Below are 10,821 nucleotides of genomic sequence, written 5' to 3' on the forward strand. Positions count from 1 at the left end.
CCCTAACGCAAGGGTCAGCTCCTGAGCAAACCTGCTCTGCGTCTCATACATGGCATCCATCCACCGTGAAAGCCTCCTATACTGGGCATCACCCATCCCAGCACCCTCCTGAGCTTTGGAAGAACTAGCCTCACCACGCCCTGGCCTGGCCATAGTAGCACCTCGTGCTGGACGCCCTCCTGGAAGATGATAACCCAGCCCATGCTCCTCAGGCTCACCACCGGTCCACTCCTGCATCCCATTCAGAGTGCCAGAATCTATCGGAGCTGCTGGCAACTGCAACTGCTCATGAGCCGGCCAGTTCACTCCTACTGCTCGGCATAGCTTCGTAACCGTGGATGCATAAGGGATGTTTATATGCTTTGCTCCCCTCAAAAACTTCAGAATTCCTTGGTAGATAAACTCACCAAGGTCCACATAGTATTCCTCATTCAGAACTCCCCACAACAGCTGTGCTCTCTCAACTGTGACCTCGTGTGCATGTGAAGAAGGCAAAATATTAGCACATATAAATGTATTCCATGCACGGGCATACCTGTTCATGGCGATCGCCGGAAAGTGACGATACTCATTATTGGCTGGACTGCGGTTCCAAACTGTGCCCGGTCGACAGAGAGTCGCACAAATCAAATCCAAGTCAAAATCCTCAGCAGTCTTTTCATTCCAGTTCTCCTCCTCGGGCTTCCTCTCTCGCTGTCCAATCACACGGCGAATCGCCGCAGGATGATAATCAACTGTCAGCCCACGAACTACAAAAAACCCATTCTTTTCAGCCTTCGCGTTCGCGTAGAACTCGCGAACAACACTCATCGGTACTGCTTCGGGTGACTCACAAAAAGCTATCCACCCCTTCTCTGTAATCATGGGCAACAACTCACCATCCCTCCCTGAAGGTAAAAACCCCCTCTCCTTCAGAATCGGCTTCCCCAACAGCCTAGTGTACTCCTCCTCCGCGGCTCTGTCAGTTAACCGAGGCCTTGCAGCAGTACCCCTTGATGAATCAGCAGTAGGAACTGTGCTGCTGCTGTCAATAGTGCGTGCTCTCTTGGGTGCCATTGATTTGTGAATAAAAGTGTGTAAGAACTGATTTTTTGATGTTTATGAGAGGGTTTAAGTGTAGGAAGTTGTGGGAGATATGTAGGATAGGTGTATGTATATATAGGGTGTGGAGTAGGTTAAATTAGATTAGGAATGGGGTTGAGGGATAAAATCATGGGGTAATGGGAAAAGAATTCGTGGGTTTATGGGCTGTAATGGGTTTTTGTGTTTTTGTTTTTTTTTTCTTTTTTTTTTCTGAACTGTAAAAAATTTTCTGGAACTCGACCCCTGCGCGGCCGCTCAGCATTTCTGCGTGGGCGCGCAGAAAGCTGCGCGGCCGCTCAGCATAGCTGCGCGGGCGCGCAGAGGGTCTCTGGAAAAAAATTCTTTCAGCCCTGTTTTCTGATTTTTTTGTGTTTTTGGATAGGTTATTAACTTCTAAGGGTTCCTGTAACAATAATTCATGGGTTTCCTCCCACGCAGCACTTCTTTTTCGTCATTAGCTTGACGTTCCGTACCTTTCTCACGTAGTCAACAAAATGGCACTAATCACCTCTCGGTTTGCCATGTCCCCATAGTAGTGCTTCAACCGCTGACCGTTAACCTTGAATGCTTGGTCCGAATCATTCTCAAAAATTTCCACCGCTCCGTGTGGAAACACAGTTTTGACAATAAAAGGTCCAGACCACCTTGATTTCAACTTCCCAGGAAAAAGTCGGAGCCGAGAGTTGAATAACAGAACTTGTTGCCCTGGCACAAATAACTTAGGATGTAGCTTCCTATCGTGCCACCTCTTCACCTTTTCCTTATACATTTTGTTATTCTCGTACGCTTGAAGTCGAAATTCATCAAGTTCATTAAGCTGAAGCATTCTTTTCTTACCAGCTGCATCTAAATCCAGGTTCAATTTCTTCAATGCCCAGTAGGCCTTATGCTCAAGCTTCGCCGGTAGATGACATCCCTTACCGTACACCAACTGAAACGGTGACATCCCAAGTGGAGTTTTGTATGCTAATCTGTAAGCCCAAACAGCTTCATCGAGCTTTAAAGACCAATCCTTCCTTAACGGACAAACAACCTTCTCTAGAATGTGCTTTATCTCTCTGTTAGACACTTCCGCTTGACCATTTGTTTGCGGGTGATAGGCAGTAGCTACTCGATGATTCACATTATAACGCTGCATCATAGAAGTGAACTTACGGTTGCAAAAATGCGATCCTTCATCACTTATGATTACCCGAGGTGTTCCAAACCTTGTGAAAATTTGCTTATGAAGAAAATTTAGCACTGCCTTTGCATCATTTGTCGGTAAAGCTTTAACTTCGACCCATTTTGAGACATAATCGACTGCCAGCAAGATGTACTGATTATTGCAAGACGAGATAAAAGGCCCCATGAAATCGATTCCCCATACATCAAAGACCTCGACTTCAAGCATCACATTTAATGGCATCTCATCCTTCCTTGACAAATTTCCCACTCTTTGGCAACGATCACACCTTAAAACAAACTGATGAGCATCCTTGAACAAGGTGGGCCAGAAAAAACCTGCTTGTAGAATACGAGCTGCCGTCTTCTCACCTCCATAGTGTCCACCATAAACCGTGGAATGGCAGTCTCGTAATATCCCCTCCGTCTCACAGAACGGGATACATCTTCTGATGATCTAGTCAGCTCCCTGTCTAAACAAATATGGTTCATCCCACATATACCACTTCACGTCATGCAGAAACTTCTTCTTTTGCGCGGATGTCAAATTAGGAGGCATTATATTGCTGACAAGATAGTTTACAATATCTGCAAACCATGGTTCTTCCTCCTGAATTGCAAACAACTGCTCATCCGGAAAAGATTCATTGATTAACGTCCTATTTTGTGAAGTAGAATCGGGATTCTCCAACCTAGAGAGATGGTCAGCTACTTGATTCTCTGTACCTTTTCTATCTTTGATCTCTAACTCAAATTCTTGAAGTAAAAGCACCCAACGAATGAGTCTCGACTTCGAATCCTTCTTAGAGACCTGATAGCGAATAGCTGCATGATCAGTGTAATAACCCCAATTTTTGGAAATTTTTGAAACCCTTATGAATAGTATTTTTGCTGAATGATAAAACTTTTCATGCCCCACTATGTAGGGATTCTGTTATAGATATTCTGAGATTTTATTAGTACTCTACATGGTATATAAGTGTATGTAAAGATCGTCAGAATCCAATTCCGAATACTTTGATTTTTCCCGAAAATCTACCAGATACAGAAAGAATTGAGTATAAGGTAACAGAATAAAAAGGATTTAAATTTAAGGATTATAAGAGAGGATCATGAAAGGAATATAATGTATTGAGAAAGGTTAAAGAAACCTAAGTAATAAGATCCCGGGTATGATCCCTCAAACGATAAACGAAAACGAAAGTTAAGCGAACCGTATAACAGATCAGCGGTCATTAGAGAAGCAATTAGGAGTTAATCAAGGAGGTTAGGGATGATGATGTCATCAAACCAACAAGATGTGGACAAGTGGAAGCATTATGACATGTGCAAGATGACATAAGCATGACAAGGGGTTTTGTTTTGTTGGTTGATTTTGGGCCATGTAAAATTTACCAGGGTAAAAAGCTAAAACATTTTCCAAGGCCAAAAAGGAGAAGCAACCAAGCAAATATCATAAAACACAAAAATTAGAAGTTGACTTTCCCATTTCAAGAAGAAAGCTCTCGGCTAAAACAAACCCAGCAACTTCAAACTGCCATATCTCCTTCAATACTCACTCAAAAGTTGTGTTCTATAGCTCGTTGGAAAGGTATTGAGATTTCCTACAACTCTTGTTCACAAGTCTCTTCCAAATAAGCAGGGTAAGACCCTCATTTTTACAGTTCTTTAAATCGGACTTTTAGAAACTTCAAAGCCTAACTTTGTGTTCTTGATTTCTTTGGAAAGATCAAGCTTGTAGGAGGCTCCCTAAGGCTTCCTAGAAACTTAACACCTCCCAAGGAAAGTATAAATCTTCACACCCTTTAGTAATAAGTTTGAATGTTGAAGTTTGGAGATGGTTTGGATGGATGAGTAGTAATTTGAATGATAAGCATGATTCGAGCTTAATTGTTAAGTAGTTTAGTTGAATTTGGAGATATTATAATATATGATTTGATTGAGATCCTTGAGCTTATTATGACTGAAATCAGTAGCATTGATGTTTATATTGAGTTGTTGTTGATTGGTAGTTGGATTGATATGATTTGGAATGGTAAAAATTTGGGAAATCGCGTAAACATAGCCGTCGTAATGTCCGATTTACTTTAGACTGCTTTTGTTCATAACATTAGGACCCGAGAACTCCCTGCTAGGTTTTGACCATTGCCATTTTTAGATAGTTCATGTTACGAGCTTCGTTTTGATATGTAGTTCATTTGATTCCGATGTACGGTTTAGGAGAAACGACCGTTTTAAGTAACGGCGTTTCACGACCGAACCATTACCCCTCGTCTTACTTTGAAACCTTGGTTAAGGACCTTAAAAGGTTAATTAGTATATGAAACAATTATATTAAGTGTGTTAGGCAGTTGGTAAGACACTCGCGAAGGAATCGACTTAAAACTCGTAATGGTTAAATTATTAAAAATGGTGGAGCTGAGGGTACTCGAGTGACTTAAGAGAATCATTAAGCGCAAAGCAAGCGTTAGAGTCTAAGTTGGTTAAAGTATAGATTTACAAGTGACTTTGGTTTAATTCCAACTTACTTGTTGTTTATAGGTTACCAGACTCGTCCCGAGCCATTTGTAACCCCCAGTCGCTCAGGCAAGTTTTCTACCCGTTATACTGTTGTTGTGATGTATATGTGTATATGCATGATCTTGTGATAAATGCATATTTGTTATTAGCAAATTCTTGCGATATATTGTAGCATGTGATATGGTATATATGCATGCCTGTTTCGTATTCTTGATTTATATATCTGTTGGTTCAAATGCTTATTCGTTGCATAATACCTATGCTAGAGATAAGCGGTATTTGCGTATACCCTTAGTATAGGGGATCAAAAGGTGAACTTTTTCTAAAACCGGGAGGCGAGGCTCCCGAGTATAATATATATTTATATATATATATTGATATAGTTTTTAAAACTATTAATCGAATAAGGTTTATTCGATAATTTTATTTTATTTAATGAATATTATTACGAATATTCATTCGAGGACTTATGACTCCTTTTATTTTATTATTTGAATATTATTTGAATATTCATTCGAGGGCTTATGACTCTTTTATATTATTTATTGAATATTATTTGAATATTCATTCGAGGGCTTATGACTCAGTTTATATTATTTAATGAATATTATTTGAATATTCATTTGAGGATCTATGACTCCGATTATTTGCTGAGATATGTTCTTTATTTTATTAAAGAATAAGGTGTCGATAATCAAACTTATCTTTGATTATTCAAATAAAGATAGTACTTTCGTATAAGTATATCTTTGGTTATTTAATACTCATTTCAAGTATAAGTTTTAAAAACTTCTACTTCAATTATTTTTATAAAGATTATTCTTTATGGGAATATTATTTAAATAATAATATTCAGACATTTTCTAAATATATTGGGACTGATTTATTTTATTAAATCAGCATTACTCCAAACATTCTTAAAAATGTTTTCGAGTCTTCAAAATGATTTTCTAAAAGTTAGAGCGGATCCTAAAACTCATTTTTGTATTTAAGATCTTCCTTTCGAAGGGGATTTAAATATTCGCTCAAAACCTGAGGGATCCGGCTCTATGGTGTATTTTATATTCGCAACAAGGTTGCAGTTTTGGTAAATGAATTGATTACTTACCCAACGTTCGGGAAGTAAGTCCATCTATCGAGTCGGCATAAGCAACATGGGCTCAGTGGGCGTCCATGAAAGTGTAAGTGGCTCAGTGGGAGTCCATCAAATGCGTAAGTGGCTGAGTGGCAGTCCAGCATAAGGTCCTATTGCGGCCAGGGTGATGACCAGTGGGGAATTCGTCCATCTACTAGTAGAAAAGGTTACTTATTGGTATCTTTGCCTGATTAGCAAGATATCAGGTTTATGCCAAGGTTTTCTCCTTTCCAAATTCATTGGATATTGCAACTCTGTTTATAATTTTCATAACAGAGGTTTTCAAGGAGTGTATGAAATGTATATATATAGGTGTATATATACATCGGGATTTAATGAAGTATCTCGTAACTTCATTATTTATAATGATATTCAAAGATTGAATCTATTCAAATCTTGTCTTGTAGTCTCATCTATGTGATGAACTTTTGAATTGATTATAACTTGAACGGTGGTAGTTCAAGTAATATTTGGAAAAGATATAAGTATATTGGGGTATATTGTAACTTCATATTTTCAACTTATATCTAGTTAATGATTATCTTATGCATATCAAAGATTTTCAGAAAAACGTTGAGACAAGGGTAGATATATGAGATCACCTTGCAACGATATTTTTATACAGTTATAAACTGGAACTCTGTGTATATTATGCATGGAAGAGGACTTCCAAGATTTTGAAAAGTATATATGTATATATACTGAATATTTTGCGACTTCATCGCATTAAGATATCAAACTTGGTTCATTTCTTTTGACCAAGACTTTCATGAGTACTATGAGAAGGCTCATATATTGTTAATCATTATACATATTATTTTGGTGGGCTTGCTGCTCACCCTTGCTTTCTTCTTTCATCACACAACAATAGATAGAAAAGATGAACAGGACCAAGCTCCTGATTCGCAAGCGGTTAGAAAACGTTCCGCAGTCTTCTGAAAGCGTTGATACCACCGTAGCTGAGGTAGGAGCTACCAATAGGTTAGGCTTTCAACTTTTGATGTACCAGATTATATGTATTTATGAATTGTAATAATGCCAAAGAAATGTAAATTTATTCAGAAACCTTTTTAAGGTGTATTGACATATAATTGTGGAATAAAACGACTTGTGATTATTTTTGGATATTCATCTCTGAGACTATAACTTGTGGTGTGTGTGTTTATTGTGGGGTCACAGTACAGAGTAGTTGATTGTGTATTAAGATTTGGTGTTATTAAGGGAAATGGAACTCGTGACAACCCGGATCCCCGACCCCGGATTTGGGGGTGTTACAATCAGTGAATACTGTCACTTTCGTACCAAACAGATAAGATCGAAATTTCTCAAAGCCAAAGACTATAGCCAAAAGCTCCTTCTCAGTAGTGGTGTAGTTCAATTGGGCCCCATTTAAAGTCTTACTCGCATAGTAGACCACATGAAAGAGATTTTTCTTGCGCTGTCCCAGAACTGCACCTACCGCATAGTCACTCGCATCACACATCATCTCAAACGGTTCTGTCCAATCTGGTGCTGTAATAACTGGTGCCGTGATCAAACTCTCCTTGAGAGTCTCGAATGCTGCCAAACATTCATCATCAAATTTGAAAGGCACATCTTTCTCAAGTAAATTGCACAACGACTTAGATATCTTTGAAAAGTCCTTGATGAATCGCCCATAAAAACCCGCATGACCGAGAAAAGTACGGATTCCTTTCACCGAATTAGGTGGGGGAAGATTTTCAATGACTCCCACCTTGGCCTTGTCCACCTCCAGACCTTTGCTAGAGACCTTATGCCCAAGGATAATGCCTTCACGCACCATAAAATGACATTTCTCCCAATTAAGCACCAAATTAGTTTCCACGCATCTTTTGAGTACGGCGCGCAGATTATTCAAACATTCATCATATGAGTGTCCAAAGACGGAGAAGTCATCCATGAACACTTCGACGTTATTTCCAATCATGTCAGAGAATATAGCCATCATACATCTCTGAAAGGTGGCCGGGGCGCCACATAACCCAAACGAAACTCTTCGAAAAGCAAATGTGCCAAATGGACAAGTGAAGGTAGTCTTTTCCTGATCCTCTGGTGCAATACAAATCTGATTATACCCGGAATACCCATCCAGAAGACAAAAATACTCATGTCCCGCCAATCTGTCAAGCATTTGATCAATGAATGGGAGAGGGAAGTGATCCTTCCTTGTGGCTTTGTTCAATTTTCTATAATCCATGCATACTCTCCATCCTGTAACTGTTCGAGTAGGGATGAGCTCATTCTTTTCATTTACGACCACAGTGATACCTCCTTTCTTAGGTACACATTGCACGGGGCTCACCCACGAGCTGTCAGAAATAGGATAAATGATGCCTGCATCTAGCCATTTCAGAATTTCTTTCTTCACCACCTCCTTCATGATCGGGTTCAGTCTTCGCTGCTGTTCCACAGTTGGCTTACTACCTTCCTCTAACAGAATTTTATGCATACAATATGAAGGACTTATCCCCTTGATGTCTGCTATGGTCCATCCTATAGCCGATTTGAATTCTCTCAAAATCCTTAAGAGCTTGTCTTCCTCACTACCTGAAAGGTCAGCTGAAATAATAACAGGTAACGTAGATGAATCACCTAAAAAGGCATACCTCAAGTGTTCAGGTAATGGTTTGAGCTCTAAGGTATGCGCTTCCTCTATTGATGGTTTGAGCTTCCCTTCAGCGTTCTTGAGGTCAGAAGTACCAAGAGATTCAAATGGTATATCCAGCTTTTGCTTCCAGGGAGAAGCGTTCAGATATTGTAATTGCTCGTTGCTATCTTCATCATCACTGTCAAATTCCCCCACTAAGGCCTTTTCCAATGCATCAGACATTAGCATGTGATCGAGTTCCGAAGTAACCGTAGAATCAATCACATCGACTTTTAAGCACTCCTCATCTTCTGTAGGGAATTTCATTGCCTTGAATACGTTGAAGGTCACATCCTGATCTTGAACCCGCATAGTAAGTTCCCCTTTTTGCACATCTATCAAGGTACGGCCAGTAGCCAAGAAAGGCCTCCCCAAGATTATGAGAATCTTCTTATCTTCCTCAAAATCCAGAATAACAAAATCAGCAGGAAAGAAGAGCTTATCCACCTTGATGAGCACATCCTCAACTATGCCCCTTGGGTAAGTAATGGAACGGTCCGCCAATTGTAGCGACATGTATGTGGGTTTTGGATCAGGCAGATCCAGTTTTTTAAAGATCGACAACGGCATCAGATTAATGCTTGCTCCCAAATCACAAAGGCACTTGTCAAAAGTTAGATTGCCAATGGTGCAAGGAATGGTGAAGCTTCCTGGATCTTTCAGTTTTGGTGGTAACTTTTGTTGCAGAACCGCGCTGCATTCTTCCGTGAGAGCAACGGTTTCAAGGTCATCCAGTTTCACCTTCCTTGAAAGAATAGTCTTCATAAACTTCGCATAACTAGGCATTTGTTCCAGAGCCTCAGCGAAAGGTATATTGATGTGAAGTTTCTTGAACACCTCTAGAAACTTCCCAAACTGTCTATCCAGCTTTTGTTGCTGCAATCTCTTAGGAAAAGGTGGTGGAGGATAGAGCTGTTTCTCCCCTGTATTAGCCTCAGGCAGAGTGTGTTCAACAGTAGTCTTCCTTGGTTCCGCCGCTTTCTCCCTTTGCTTAGATTCTTCATCTCTAACTTCAGCTTCGACTTCTTTTGCCTTTTCAGCATCAGCTACTTTTCCAGACCTTAAGGTAATAGCCTTGACTTGCTCTTTAGCTTCCTTCCTGCCTGGTACTTCCGTGTCACTGGGAAGAGTGCCAGGTTGACGATTGAGCACTGCATTGGCTAATTGACCGATTTGATTTTCCAAGGTCTTGATAGAAACCGCCTGACTCTTGCACAACAGCTTAAGTTCCTCAAAATTAGCACTAGTAGGTGCAACTGCACTTCCCTGTTGAGGATATGATTGTCTTGTAGCATACTGCTGTGGTTGCTGGAATCCAGGTGGGTTAAACTGTTTACTCACTCCTTGCTGATATGGTGGCTGAATAGCATTCTGTTTATTTCCCCAGCTGAAATTTGGATGATTTCTGTTGTTAGGATGATAGGTCATTGGCACAGGCTGCTGTTGTCGCTGATAATTATTCACATACTGAACAGATTCGTTGACAAGAGAACACTGATCCGTAGCATGAGAACCTGCACAAAGCTCACAAACCATAGCTATTTGATTAACTCCATACGTAGCCAAAGAATCAACCTTCATTGATAGCGCTTGGAGCTGGGCTGTAATAGCGGTGGTTGCATCAACTCCCAAAATACCTGCTACCTTGCCTGATGTCATCCTCTGAGTTGGGTTTTGATGCTCATTTGCAGCCATCGTCTCAATAAGATTGTACGCCTCAGTATAGCTTTTAGCCCATAAGGCGCCTCCAGCTGCTGCATCGAGCATGGGTCGAGATTGGGCCCCCAAACCATTATAAAAACCAGTGATTACCATCCAATCCGGCATTCCATGATGTGGACATTTTCTCAACATTTCCTTGTAGCATTCCCAAGCCTCGCACATAGATTCTGTAGGTTGCTGCGCAAACTGAGTAAGAGCACTCCTCATAGCAGCAGTCTTTGCCATTGGATAAAACTTCACCAGAAACTTTTGCGCAAGATCTTGCCACGTAGTGATGGACCCAGCTGGTTCAGAATGTAACCAGTCTTTAGCTTTATCCCTCAGTGAGAATGGGAAAAGCCTCAACTTGATAGCCTCATCAGTCACGCCATTATCAAGAACTTCGTCTTTCTCCTCAGCTGTATCTAAGGTCCTCTTGCGAGCACGAGAATGAGTTTGCATAAACGCTTGCTAAAGTACCTAAAACACAACCGAAAAGAGTAATTAACTACTACGTCCTAATCACTGAGTCCTAATGACCAGTGATGGT

The 10,821-nt window shown here is 40.4% G+C and overlaps 1 non-coding gene across 1 annotated transcript; it reads left to right on the top strand.

Moving 5' to 3' along the window:
- The first annotated feature begins 10,395 nt into the window (after positions 1–10,395).
- LOC141675757 (small nucleolar RNA R71) lies at positions 10,396–10,502 on the top strand. The gene has a single exon (XR_012556392.1). It is a non-coding gene; the product is annotated as a small nucleolar RNA R71 (small nucleolar RNA).
- The last annotated feature ends 319 nt before the right edge of the window (positions 10,503–10,821 follow it).

This window comes from Apium graveolens, chromosome 7 (assembly GCF_009905375.1).
Source record: "Apium graveolens cultivar Ventura chromosome 7, ASM990537v1, whole genome shotgun sequence".
In the NCBI taxonomy this organism is placed as follows: Eukaryota; Viridiplantae; Streptophyta; class Magnoliopsida; order Apiales; family Apiaceae; genus Apium; species Apium graveolens.